Below are 13,270 nucleotides of genomic sequence, written 5' to 3' on the forward strand. Positions count from 1 at the left end.
TGATCATGGTCTTATATCACCTCATCTTTCCCTTGGCTATGCTATATCCTCAAGTGACTTTAAATGCCTTCACTTCTCAGTTCTTTGGCATTCCATCACCCCAGAACTAGCTACATCTTCCTCTGCTTATCTTAGAGCCTGTTGTTGAATCAGTTTAACTCAGCATTGCCTTCGATGAGTCCCTTGTGCTCTTATCCAATTGACAAATTATGCCTTGATGAATCACCACCAAGGAGGCTTCACATTATTCTCCCCCATCCTCCTATTCATGAGCTGAACAGAACTGGGGAAAATCAAACAGTATTAAATGAGTCTGCAAAAAACTTACCTGGGCCCTCACTGCAAAAAAGTAATCCTCATAACAAATATCACTGATAAAGGTCTCATTTCTCAAATTTATAGAGAACGAAACAACACTGAGTGGGTATCACCTCATACCTATTAGACTGGCCAATATGACAGCAAAGGAAAGTAATGAATGCTGGAGGGGATGCGGCAAAGTGGGGACATTAATGCATAACTGGTGGAGTTGTGAATTGATCCAACCATTCTAGAGGGCAATTTGGAACTATGCCCAAAGGGCTGTATGACTGTGAATATCCTTTGAACCAGTAATAAATACCACTACTGGGTCTATATCCCAAAGAGATAATAAAGAAAAGGAAAAGGATCTTCTTATACAAAAATATTTCTAGCAGGTCTTTTTGCAGTAGCAAAGAATTGGAAACTGAGGGCATGTTCATCAACTGGGGAATGGCTGAACAAATTGTGATACATGTTGGTGATGGAATACGATTTTCACGCTATGAGAAATGAAAAGCAGGATGATTTCAGAAAAAGCTATCTACATGAACTTAAGCAGAGTGAAATAAGCAGAATGGGAAGAATATTGTACTCAATAACAACATTATTGAACAATGGTTATCTATGAAAACTTGGCTAATCTCAGCAATGCAATGATCTGGGATGAGGAATGCTATTCACCTCCAGAGAAAGAACCATAGGAGTCATCTTTCACATTAGTGTATTTATGGTTTTATTTTGGGGTTTGGTTATGTTGAGTGTATTCTTATAATAATGGCCAATATGGAAGTGTTTTTCATGACAATAAAACTTTTTTTGAAAATTTAAAACTAAAAGTAATTTATTTACTATTCTATGGCCATTCCAAATTTTTTTCACAGCCTTTTAAGCCTCCAAATAACACCTATCTCCTTCCACTTTCTTGGTTGAAGACCCTGCTTCACAATCCACCATTTCCCAAAAAATGAACTCTTTTCTCTGTTCTGATCATCTCTCATTATACAAATTTTCCCCTACTATCTTCTCCTTTCCTTGTAGGACATGACGAGTAGGCCCTTCTTGTCAAGGCAAACCCCACCAAGATCATCTCCAGCAATAAGAAATGATGAAAAGCATATGGTTTCAGAGAAACCTGAGACTTGTTATGAACTAATACAAAGTGAAGTGCCAGAACATGAAAACAATCTATATAACAATGTAATGATAGACCACTGTGAAAGACTTAGGAACTCTGATCAACACAATAACCAATCCAAATTCGAGCATAATACTGATAAAACACTCCAGTTAGAAAGGTGATGGACTCAGTACACATCCAGGCAATATGCTTTATTTTTGGACATGGCTGGAATGCAGGAATTTGTTTTGTTCAAATATACATCTTAGTGACATTTTGTTTTTCTATTCTCACAATGGGGGTGGGGGAGGTGAGAAGAAGAGAATTTGAAGCTGAAAATAAAACAGAATTGACTTTTTTAAAAGATGATTTCAATGGGATCATACTCATTCTCATTTAAATTCTTTACAAAGAAAAGATTTCCCTATCTCTTAGCTCCTTTCCGGTTGCCTGTAAACACCTATTCTGATAAAATTTTTATTTAAACCAACCATCCCTGCTAGATACTGTTCCATATATTTTCTCATCTTGGCTAAATTCCTTGAGAAAACTGACTACATTGCATGTAGTCACTTCCTTTCCTCTTTTCCTCTTATTCAATTTTAAACCATCTTCAATTTTATTTCTGACCTCATTACTCAAGTGAAACTGCTCTTTCCAAAGTGCTAATTATCTCTTCATTGCAAAATCAAATGACCTTTTCTCCTTGACCTGACTTAGATATCTGACAGTATTGATAACACTCTTCATTCTGGGTTTTTACACTGCTCTTCCCTGTCTTTTCTTCTTCCTGTCTGACCACTCCTCCTCCATCTCCTTTGCTGCCTCATTAACCAGGTAACTCCTAGGGTCCTCCAGTTTAGTTCTGGGCCCTGTTCTCTTCCATAATGTATCACTTGGTGATTTCATAAGGTTCCATGGGTTCAACTATTCTATCTACAAAGATGGATCCCAGAGTTATATACCCAACTCTAATCTTTGTCTTGAATGTCACTCTCTCATAACTGGCTTAAAGATATCTAGAGGCAGATTTCCAAAAGGAATCTCAAACTCAATACAACTAGAGTGGAATTTATGATCTTTCCCCACCCAAGCCTTCCCCTCTACCACATGTCAGTGGTGCTACCAACCTCCTAGACCCCCAACCTCAGTGTCACCCTCAATTGCATTCTCCTTCCAGCCCACAGCACAATGTTGTGAAGTCTTGCCAGTTTTACTGTCACAAAATCTCTTCACTCACATAATGATACCAGGTCTCATAATCTTTAGTGTGGGCTACTGCAAAAGCTTTTTTTAAATTGGAATCCATGTCTCAAATCTCTCCCCATTTTAACCTATTCGTCACTCTGCTGCCAAATTGAGTTTCCTAAGGCATGTCTCATCGTGTTACCACTCTTCTTCCCCTCAGTAAATTACTGTAGCTCCTTATCATCTACATGGTCAAATATTATTCAAATACAGTGGCTGGCTTTTTAAATTGGCCCCTTTCCACTTCTTCAGTCTTCATACTGTTTACTGCCCTACACACTCTACATCTAAAGATACTGTCCTTTTTGCTCTTTTTCACATTCTACGATCAACCTCCTGGTTCTCTGACTTTCATTTGTTGTCCTTCATGCCTTGATTGGTCTTCCTCCCCACCTTTGGCTCCTAACTACCTTAAAGACTCAGTTCAAGTCCTGTCTTCTGGAGAAGGACTGCTCCCATCTTCTCCCTTGTATGTAGAGTTGTTTTTGTTTTTTTTTTTGCCTAATGTTCCCCATCCCACTCCTCTCTAGAATATAAATTCACTAAGGGTAGGGACTGTTTTTAACTTTTCTTTGTATTTCCAACCAGAACTTTTCATGGTATCTGGCACAGAGTAAGTTCTTAACAAAAATCTGTTGGTTGATTGCTTCCCATTCCCCCATAACAACCCCCATCCCAGTTCTCCTTTGTGATACCTAACTACGGTTAAACAAAACAATACATGCATAGGTCATGTCTGAACCTACCAATCAGGAATCCAATGGCCATAGTTGGCTAAATCCAATTAAGGTCCATTAATTTCTTCCAAAGAGGCAACTGCTTTCTCAAGTTCTATCACTGTTTTCCATTACAGCAGCAGTTCTCAACCTGTGGGTTGCGACCCTGGCGGGGGTCAAACAACCAAAATACAGGGGTCGCCTAAAGCCATCGGAAAATACATATTTCCGATGGCTTTATCCGCTAAGAAATTTTGATGTTGGTTAAATCATTTCACATTTCACCAACCAGAAAATAAGGCAGCAGGACTCGGTGAACTCTTAAGATACCATTATCTGTTATAGCATTGAAATTTAGCAAGTAGCAAGTCTACGAAAAATTTTAAATGACTGTTTCTTAGATGGCAATGAAGAGGCAGATGAAATGTACTCTAACCTTGAAGCAATGGGGTAATGAAATGGATTAAGTAAAATAACTGTAGAAAGAACTCCTTATGTGACAAAATCTACTGAGAAAAGTGGCTAGAAATGGCTATAGTCCAAATTTCACACTGTATACTAAGATAAGTTCAAAATGGATACATGATTTAAACATAAAGGATGCTACCCATATGCAAATTAGGGGAAAATGGAATAGTGTACATGTCATATCTATGGATAAGGGAAGAATTTATGACCAAACAAGAGAGAGAAAATAGATAATTTTGATTACATTAAATTAAAAAGCAAAGCTAATTCAACCAAGATTAGAAGGAAGACAGAAGGGGGGGAGGGGTTTGGATTTTACAGCAGGTGTCTCTGACAAAGGCCTCATTTCTCAAATATATTGAGAACCAAATCAAATTTTTAAGAATACGAGTTATTCCCCAACTGATAAAAATAGTCAAAGGATAGAAATGGGCCAGTTTTCAGATAACAAACTAAAAACCAAAGCTCTCTGTAGTCAAATAAAAAGGGCTTCAAATCACTATTGATTAAAATGCAAATTAAAACAACTCTGAGGTACCACTACACACATCAGATTGGCTATTGTACAGAAAAGGAAAATGGTAAGTGTCGGAGAGGATCTGATAAAATTGAAGCATTGATGTACCATTGGTGGAGTTGTGAACTGATTTAACTGTTGTGGAGATCAACTTGGAACTATGCCCAAAAGGCTTTGATCCAAGCAATGCCACTTCTAGGTTGGTATTCCAAAGAGATAGCAAAGATAGGGGAAAAGAACCAATTTGTACAAAATTAGTAGTTCCTTTTTGTTTTGGCAAAGAATTGGAAATCAAGATGTTGGTCAATTGGGAAATGACTGACCAAGTTATAGAGTGATACTGTACTGGAATACTATGATGCTATAAGAAATGAAGAATAGGACAATGAAAAAAATAAAAAAAAAACAAACAAACCTGGGAAGAGTTTCCTGTAGTGTTACAAAGTGATGTACACAGTAAAAGTGATATTGTATAATGATCAACTATGAGTGACAGCTATTCTCAGCAACCTGATCCAAGACAATTCCAAAGATCTCACTCTAAAAAATGTTATTCACCTCCCAAGAAAGAACTGAAGGCATTTGAATGAGAGTATACCATATTTCACTTTATTTTTTAAAAAGTGTCTTCTATGACATGACAAATAGCCAACATGTAACAATTCAAATTTCTTATCTTAGGAAGAGAGGAGGAAGGGCAAGGAATTGAGGGGGAAAATTTGAAACTCAAAATGTGAGAAAACAAATGTCCCCCAAAATGTTTACATGTAATTGGAAAAGAATAAAACCTTACTGAAGGAAAAATAAAAAGAATTATAGAAACAACATGATGTCATTACAGAGGAATATGAGGAAAATGTTAATTTTTTAAAAATACATATAAACATATAGCTTTAAATGTGAATGGCATAATCCCATAAAATGGAAAAAGTGTTAGATTGGAATAAACATTAAATTGAACATATTATCTTTTCTCATAGAACCCTCTTTTTCCTTTCCCAAACCATTCTTCTCTATTACTATAGAAGGCAAGACCGTCTTCCCAGTTCCTGAGGCTCATAACGTAGAGACCACCCCAGATTCCTCACTACTTCTCACCTTTTTTGACAGGTCAAATGCCACAAATAAGTGGAAGTCGATAATCCAATGTTTTATCAACTTAGGGAAACCTCCAAGTTGACTAATCTGTGACCCAGCAATACCATTACTGGAAATCTCAGAAATCACTGAAACCATCCTCAGATATTCATTCAGTGTCTTTTGGGTGTTAGGCACTACTCTATCTGATACAAGTGAATGTTGGACATACAAATGCTGATCCAAGAAGAAAAGTGAGATTGTGCTCTGTTGCTCCAAAGGCTGAGAACTAGAATACTTACATTGCAAATAAATGGAAAGGCTCAACGGTCCTCAGAGCTAAACCAGTAGAGGATGATCATAATGTGCTTTCTTCAGTGTCATTTATAGTAAGACCATTCCCATTTCTGATGCTGAACTATTTGACAGTGCCAAGGGCTTTGGTTCTAAGAACTTTGTTTTCATCTCCTGAGGAGGCCCAGGCTATCAAATGTGTAGTTTTTGTCAAGTCACATCTCTACAAGGATTGCTTCCTTAGTAATGGCTGGGTTTGTGGTCTGGGATCTGGACTCTTGGGCAATTCCCATTGAGTTTTGAGAGAAGATGGCAGTCTTATCCCCAGGGTACATCCTGCATTCTGCTTCTCTCTAGTAGGATGATGGACAGTCTTCAGCATTTCATGTTGGGGATGGTGGAACCAGAAGGACAGTTTAAACTTCGAATATCACTGTAATGCAGTGGTTCTCAACCTTTCTAATGCTGTGACCCTGTAATACAGTTCCTCATGTTGTGGTGATCCCAAACCAAAAAATTATTTTGGTGGCTACTTCAAAACTGTAATTTTGCTACAGTTATGATTTGGAATGTAAATACCTGATATGCATTATGTATTTTCATTGCTACAAATCAAACATAATTTAAACATAGTGATTAATCATAAAAACAATATTTAATTATATGTTGAGAAATATTAATCCAGTAGGAGGCAGCCTGAGCGCTAGGGTGGGAGGTAAGTCCTGCCTGGGGAGGGGGTCCACAGACACTGTCTTTTTCTTCCTGTCGTCTCCCTCCACCTCAAGCTGAGGCTTCACTTTGCTGGGGTTACTCAGCTCCGTTATCTGCTCCAGGAGTTATCCACTCCAGGTCTCGTTCTTAACCCCTCCGGAGCCAGTGCCCGGGTGCTCTCTCTGGGTCTTTGTTTTGAGTCCAGTCTCTAGGCAATAGGGTAAAATCCATCACCCCTCATAGGGGGAGGGCTGCTGATAGGTAACTAATATTAGTACAATGTGCGGGCAGCAGGGTCCCCGTTCTTTCCGAGATCTTGCTGTAAAGTAGCGTGATTTCTCAGCGGATAAAGCCATCGGAAATACTTGTGCTCTTTTCTCCACCTTTATGTCAAATGTACCAGTGTCCTGTGGTGGTGACCACTTGCTTTCATCTAAATCATCCCACACAATGTGTTTATATACCTCACTGGAAGAGATGGGTTCTACAGACATTCCCATTTTACCTATGAGGAAGACGGAATCAGAGCTTTTCAATCCCTTGTTCATTTTTATTTTGCAAGGAAGAATCCAGGGCGGGTTTGAAGTCCTGAGCCCTCTTAAGTCCAAATGCAGAGCTCTTTCCATTACACCATTGTTATAAGGGCAGAAGTCATCTCAGTTAAGTTTTTGGTTTTTTCCTCAATGCTAGCTCTAAGAAGACAATTTGCCATCTGATTCTACTGCTGTATACACCATTGCTTCCTCACTCCTGGTTTTAACAAGGAGTTGAGTTTTTTATTTTTTACCCCTCTGGTTCCAACGATAGATTTCTAGACAATCACTTGCTACCATCTGCACTTTTGGTATCTTTAATTTCCCCAGGGTATTTTTCACGGATGTTTCCTTAGAAGGCCCAGATCCATCCTCTGCAAAGAGCCTTAAACATTTTACAAAGCTCCAGGGATTCAGAAGGAGGAGCAGAAGTAGGCATTACAGCTGGCATTATTACACAGCACTTTCAGGTTTGTAAAGTATTGCTTGACAAAGTTTGTAACATGTGGTGGAATGCTATTACTATCCTCCCAGTTTCACAGATAAGGGAAAATGGAGGTAAAATAGCTATCAAGTGTCTGAGGCAACATTTGAACCCAGAGATTCCTGATTCTCAAGTCTAGTGCTCTATCAATTGTACTATCCTAGGTACCTTTCTGTTACATTTTTATCCTTTTTGAAACTCTCATTTTGATTCTTTCTTTCTACAGAGAAATCAATTTTTATTCTTCATGTACAACTGATGATTGCCAGTAGACAGAAAAGCAACACAGTACCTCCAGGTTACTTGGATGATTCTCTTTGCTTTCATATATCCATCTACAGAAAATGCTCAAGTGTTAGTCCTTTGGCAGGTCCTTTTGAGAATATTTGCTACTATGCCAGGACAGTTCTCTGAGGTGTCTAGGATTCCTTATCTGTCACTGTCATATCTAACCCTCTCTGACTATGTTAAATGGCCAATACTAACTCATCAGTTAACTGATATCTTTCCAGGGCCTTAAAGCTTAAGCCTTTCTGTAAAAAGAAGGCAGTTATAAACACTAGCCAAAAAATTGAACAGTAAAACCGAACGACTATTTCCATTTGCTTCTCCTTTTCCCACTTCCTTTTTATTCTTCCCCCATCCCCTACCCCCGAAACTCTCCAGCTCTGCTGGGCTTCTGATATCTAATTATATTTTCTTGATAAATTACCTTAACATGAACTTTAAAAGTTCATGAGACCAGAAGAAATAGATGTCTATATACAAAAAGCAGAAATTCTGGATAGGTATTAAGATGGAGATCCTAACATAACGAAGCAAATTCTCTATTGTAAATTTCACTGAGACTTGGTGGGATGGGGCTCACTATATATATATATATATATACTTTAAACCCTTACCTTCCGTCTTGGAGTCAATACTATGTATTGGCTCCAAGGCAGAAGTCTGGTAAAGGCTAGGCAATGGGGGTCAAGTGACTTGCCCAGGGTCACACAGCTGGGAAGTGTGAGGCCAGATTTGAACCTAGGACCTCCCATCTCTAGGTCTGGCTCTCAATCCACTGAGCTACCCAGCTGCCCCATGGGGCTCATTATTAACAAACATCAAGACTCTGGAAGGTAAGACCTTACTTAGAAGGAATAAGATGGATAACAGGTGATTATAACAGGATATAGGAAGCAAATCAGTTGCCAGATATTCTGGAGGGTGCAGGCACTCTTAGGCTCCTGTGCTTATCTGCCTTTTGAGTGGCAGTTGGTCAGGAGTTATTGCTAATGGTGATGACCAAGGTGGATTCCTTTCTCGACATTGAAGAGAATTCTCCTTTTAAGAGATGGTTGAAAGGTCTGGACTAAAAGTAGCTCTAGTGGTTTGGAGGGACTGAGAGAAGCCAATGATCAAGCTGGTGGGGTTTAGACTGCTGATACATCCTGACCCCTGGAAGTCAAGGTGACTTCCTGCTTTAATGAGGCTGGTCTGTCTGACCCAGTGTCATTGTATATACTTAATTTTATTCACTTGAAAACAATATTCTAAAAAGGCTTCACCAAATTGTCAATGAGGTTCATGTAGCAATGTCCTAGCAAATATTTGGAAACTAGCTCCTATAAATACAAGAAAATCTTTCACATCTAATTTGCGTTGCTCACATTTTCTCTATCACTTTCTTAAGTCTAAATCAGGGCAAACGACGAACTCCTGGAACTCATCAGCCAAGAATGTTTTTTTACATTTTCAAATAAAATAAAACTTTATTTAAAATTGTTAAGAACCATTCTGGCTTCACAGGCACCTCAAAAAACAGACTTCAGTTCCTGATTTTGCCTGAAGTTTATAATGGAGAAAACATTAAACCAAACCCTGATTTGTCATCTTTGCCTTTTACTTATTTCCAAGGTTATTATTCACTTGTTTAAGTTGGTTCCAGGCTACAGACACATTAAAAGACTGAGACCTAGAAGAGCTTTGTCTACTGATTTAAAAGGTAAATAGAACAATTAAACACAAGGAGACACCATTTAATAAGCTTAAATTTCATTTGTCACATGATACAAAGGGTATTAACTAATGCACTGATGAGGTTTTTCAGAGGGGCCAGACAAAAAAAGGTAACCTCTCTGGGGAAAGGAATACGATCTCATTGTGAGCCAAGTAAGTTTAGGTCAAGGATTGGATCAACTCAGAAACCAGGTTTTCTTTGGAGTTCCACAACTCGTGATAGTCGGTGGTAGGATGGTGGAAGCTAGAGAGGTCATGGGGAACAGAATGATTCCACACAGCTCTCCCGGTTCATCTGTCTATATCAGAATGAGCTTTCCAACATTATCTCATGCGGAAGTTGTGGGGTGGGGAGAAGGCCTGCAAGCACCTGCCAGAAACAGCAACTGGGCTATCAAGTTTGTGAATTCTGAAAACTACTCACTAGAAAAGAATGTCAATGTTGAAGGCGAGCAGGAGGTAACACAGAATTGTAGGAAGAGTACTAGACTGGGAGGTTCCTTTTGCGACTGAGGGCAAGTTTGCTTCCCGTTTAGAAGCTTCAGTTTACTTACTAGTCTAATTAGTGATAAGTTTTGACATCTATGGTTCCTTCTAGCTTTAAATTTATGCTCCTAAGATTTTCTGATTTTGAATGATAGCCATTTCTGCTTGGGCTAAGTTATTTACAAGACCTGAGAAACAACCTCATATGCCAGAGCTGGAACTATCTGCCCAGTACAAGGAAGCTACTGGGGAGGAATTTTACCATTAAGGGTATCATACCTGAACTTTGAATTCTATTACATCAAGATAATGCCTACATAGGGCATAGAGAAATTAACCTGCGCTAGGGAAACTTTAGAGAACATCTGAAGACCCAGTTGTAACATTGAACGAGCAGAGATTTTCCCCCCAACACTTGTACAAATGTTTTGAAAAAGCCTTTTAAATCAGGACCCATGGTAGACATGGCAACTGCCATTTCTGGAGAGGAAAAAACAGATCAACACCCATCATCTACATTTTCTATGGACGGCTGTTTTTGGCTGCTTCAATTACAACAGTTGCAGAATGGAAATCCTGAGCAGTTCCAAGTATAACAAGATGAATGAATAGGTATGGGAAATAATTGCAATGGAAAAGCCAATTCATCAAATAAAGGATTCTAACACACCAAACTTAAAAATCTATTTTTAAAAACACGTTACATAAAGATAAAGTACTGGTTAATGAAATCATAAGACCACTCAATAACAAGAAAAAAGACTAAACACTTAAAAACATTTACTGAACTGCAACTGCCATTAAAAAAATGTTTTAACATTGTAAATTCAAGAGCCAGTAGGAAACAAAGAAAACAAAAGATTATAATTAAGAATTTATGTTGTCTGTGTCTTCAGTGTCTGTGTTGGATTAATAGAGTGAAAAACTAATTCAAGATAGTAATTTAATTTTATAAAACAATACTCCAAAGTTAAAAAAATATGTTTACAACATATTTTCTTTTAACATTTTATTTTCCCAATTATGAACAACATAATTTCTTAAACAAACTTGAAAATTAATTTTTAAAGTTTTTATTTATTACCAATTATATATTATAATAAATTTTCACACAAGTTTTCCCAAGTTATATGATCAAGCTTCTCTCCCTCTGTCTCTTCTCTTCCCTTCCCCCTCCCTGTGCTGGTAGGCAATTTAATCTGGATTATACTGAAAAGTATTTTTAAAAAAGACTTATGAATTGCAATTTAATATATGCATAGCCATTAAAACAAATGGAAGTTTAATGATTTTTAAAAGTTCTGATAACTTTTGAGAAGGGGGAGGAGGCGAGATAAAGATAGGGAGATCAAACAAAATCAATTTGAAAATGTACCACATGCTCTGAGCCTCTTATTCCTACCCTTATTGGGCCCCATTCATTTCCTCAGGGTGGTGGGTGGTGCCTTCTCTCAGGACATGAGAGGGAGAACAGGGAGTGCCTTTTCTAACACTCTCACTCATGAACCCACACTGGTATGCTTCCTCCAAGATTAGCAGATGAGAATCAAATCAGCCAGTGAAGTTTTCCAGCTGATGGGAAGATAATGAGTCCTATAGCTACTGTGGAGGTCTCTCAGAAGGGTAGAACTATCTAAAGATGAAACAAGGTCAGTCTGGCATGACCTGTTTTTGACAGTGCTGTTTTGAATCTTTGTGACAGTCTCCTCCTTTTCTCCATGTTCATGAATCATATCATAAATGATGTTTTAGCGCTTTGTCAAGAATAGAAGTAAAACGTATTGATCTATAATTTGCAGATTCTATCTAATTCCCTCTTTTTTGAAAACCATAACAATGACTCCTTTTAAATGGTACAGGTACTCTGAACCAAGAGAACTGTCAGCAACACTCAATCATTTCTGTCTGGTCTTTCAATAGACTAGGATATCCAGAGGGAGCAACATTTTCTCTTCCCATCTTCTTATTTAACTAAAGAGGGGGGATAGAACTTCCTGTTAGCAATTTCGCTCTACTCTACCCAATTAAAAAACTTAGTAGAGAGAACAAGTAAAACTGAATTTGGGCAGCACTGCCTTCCTGGACTCAATTTTCCCAGTCACTCTATCAAGGCTTTTTTGATCTTCCTGTAACATAAAGCTAAAAAAATCACCCAACCCCTTCTATTAACCTTCTCAGTTTATCACCATCCTCAGCTAAACCTAAGCTTTAGGATAGCTAATGCTCTTTCTACAAGATCATTTCTTACTCAAAAATTTTGAACTCTGTCACAAGGACTTCAGTTCACCTTCTACATAAATCTTTTGAAAATACAAGTTGGATGACAAATCTCTCAGTCATACAAATTAGCCTCTTTAGACAAATATTTCTTTTTAAAGAGAAAAAAAATTAAACCTTTACCTTCCATATTAGAGTCAATACTGTATATTGTTTCCAAAGCAACAGAGCTAGAAAATGGGGGTTAAGTGACTTGCCCATTGTCAATCCAGCAAGAAAGTGTCTGAGGCCATATCTAGGCCTGGCTCTCAATCCACTAAGATGCCTAGCTGCTCTGAAAAATATCCTTTCTATCCTCCTTTGAGCTTTCAAAATTTTAATCTTGAGAGCTTCCCATCCTAAGCAGGCTAACTTTCCCTACAGAACTGTACTCAAGGATACATGGTCATAGCTATTCTTTACAAAAAATTCTAAAATGGAGTGGCTAATTTCCTTTCAAAGTTCCTATCATTTCCACATCTGCAATCTCTTTGTCAGAGGTAATCAGATTAAGAACAGAATTTCTCCTAGTTTATTCCTCCATGCATTTATCTAAACTATGCTATCTCTTTTGGCGCCAAGAACACAAAAGTGCCTAATAAAAGCTTTCAGTATACTAATAAGAAATTAGTAATAAAGAATAAGTTTGTTCTAAATATATCTACCCCAATAGATTAAAAGTGCACTCAGGAAAAAAAATCCTTCAATTATAATACATAGTCAGAATCAGAGTCAAGGAAAGCAGGTCCAAGTTCTACCTGACACATGGCAGTTATATGAGAAGATACAAGCAAGGGAAACTTTCAGTGCCCCCAAGCAGTTCTCTAAGCTTATCAATTGCAGCTCAATTACCAATCAAAACTCATAGGGGAAACTTCTGACACCTGTGAATTATATATCTGATCCAAATCATTCAATGATATTTAATTTCCCTTTACACCATGTAAAGTGTTTAAGACCACTAGAAAAAAGAAAACAACTAAATTTAAACTATTTCCTGAAAATTCAATTTTCAATTTCTATTTAACTTACCTTTCTCAATAAACTCCCAAAGAAGAT

General features: G+C 37.8%; 1 protein-coding gene across 3 annotated transcripts in view; it reads right to left on the reverse strand.

Annotated features, from left to right (window-relative positions):
• JMJD1C (jumonji domain containing 1C) overlaps positions 1-13,270 on the reverse strand; it is a 226,752-nt gene that overhangs the window by 148,704 nt on the left and 64,778 nt on the right. The window lies entirely within an intron of this gene.

Source organism: Monodelphis domestica, chromosome 1 (genome assembly GCF_027887165.1).
Source record: "Monodelphis domestica isolate mMonDom1 chromosome 1, mMonDom1.pri, whole genome shotgun sequence".
Lineage (NCBI taxonomy): Eukaryota > Metazoa > Chordata > Mammalia > Didelphimorphia > Didelphidae > Monodelphis > Monodelphis domestica.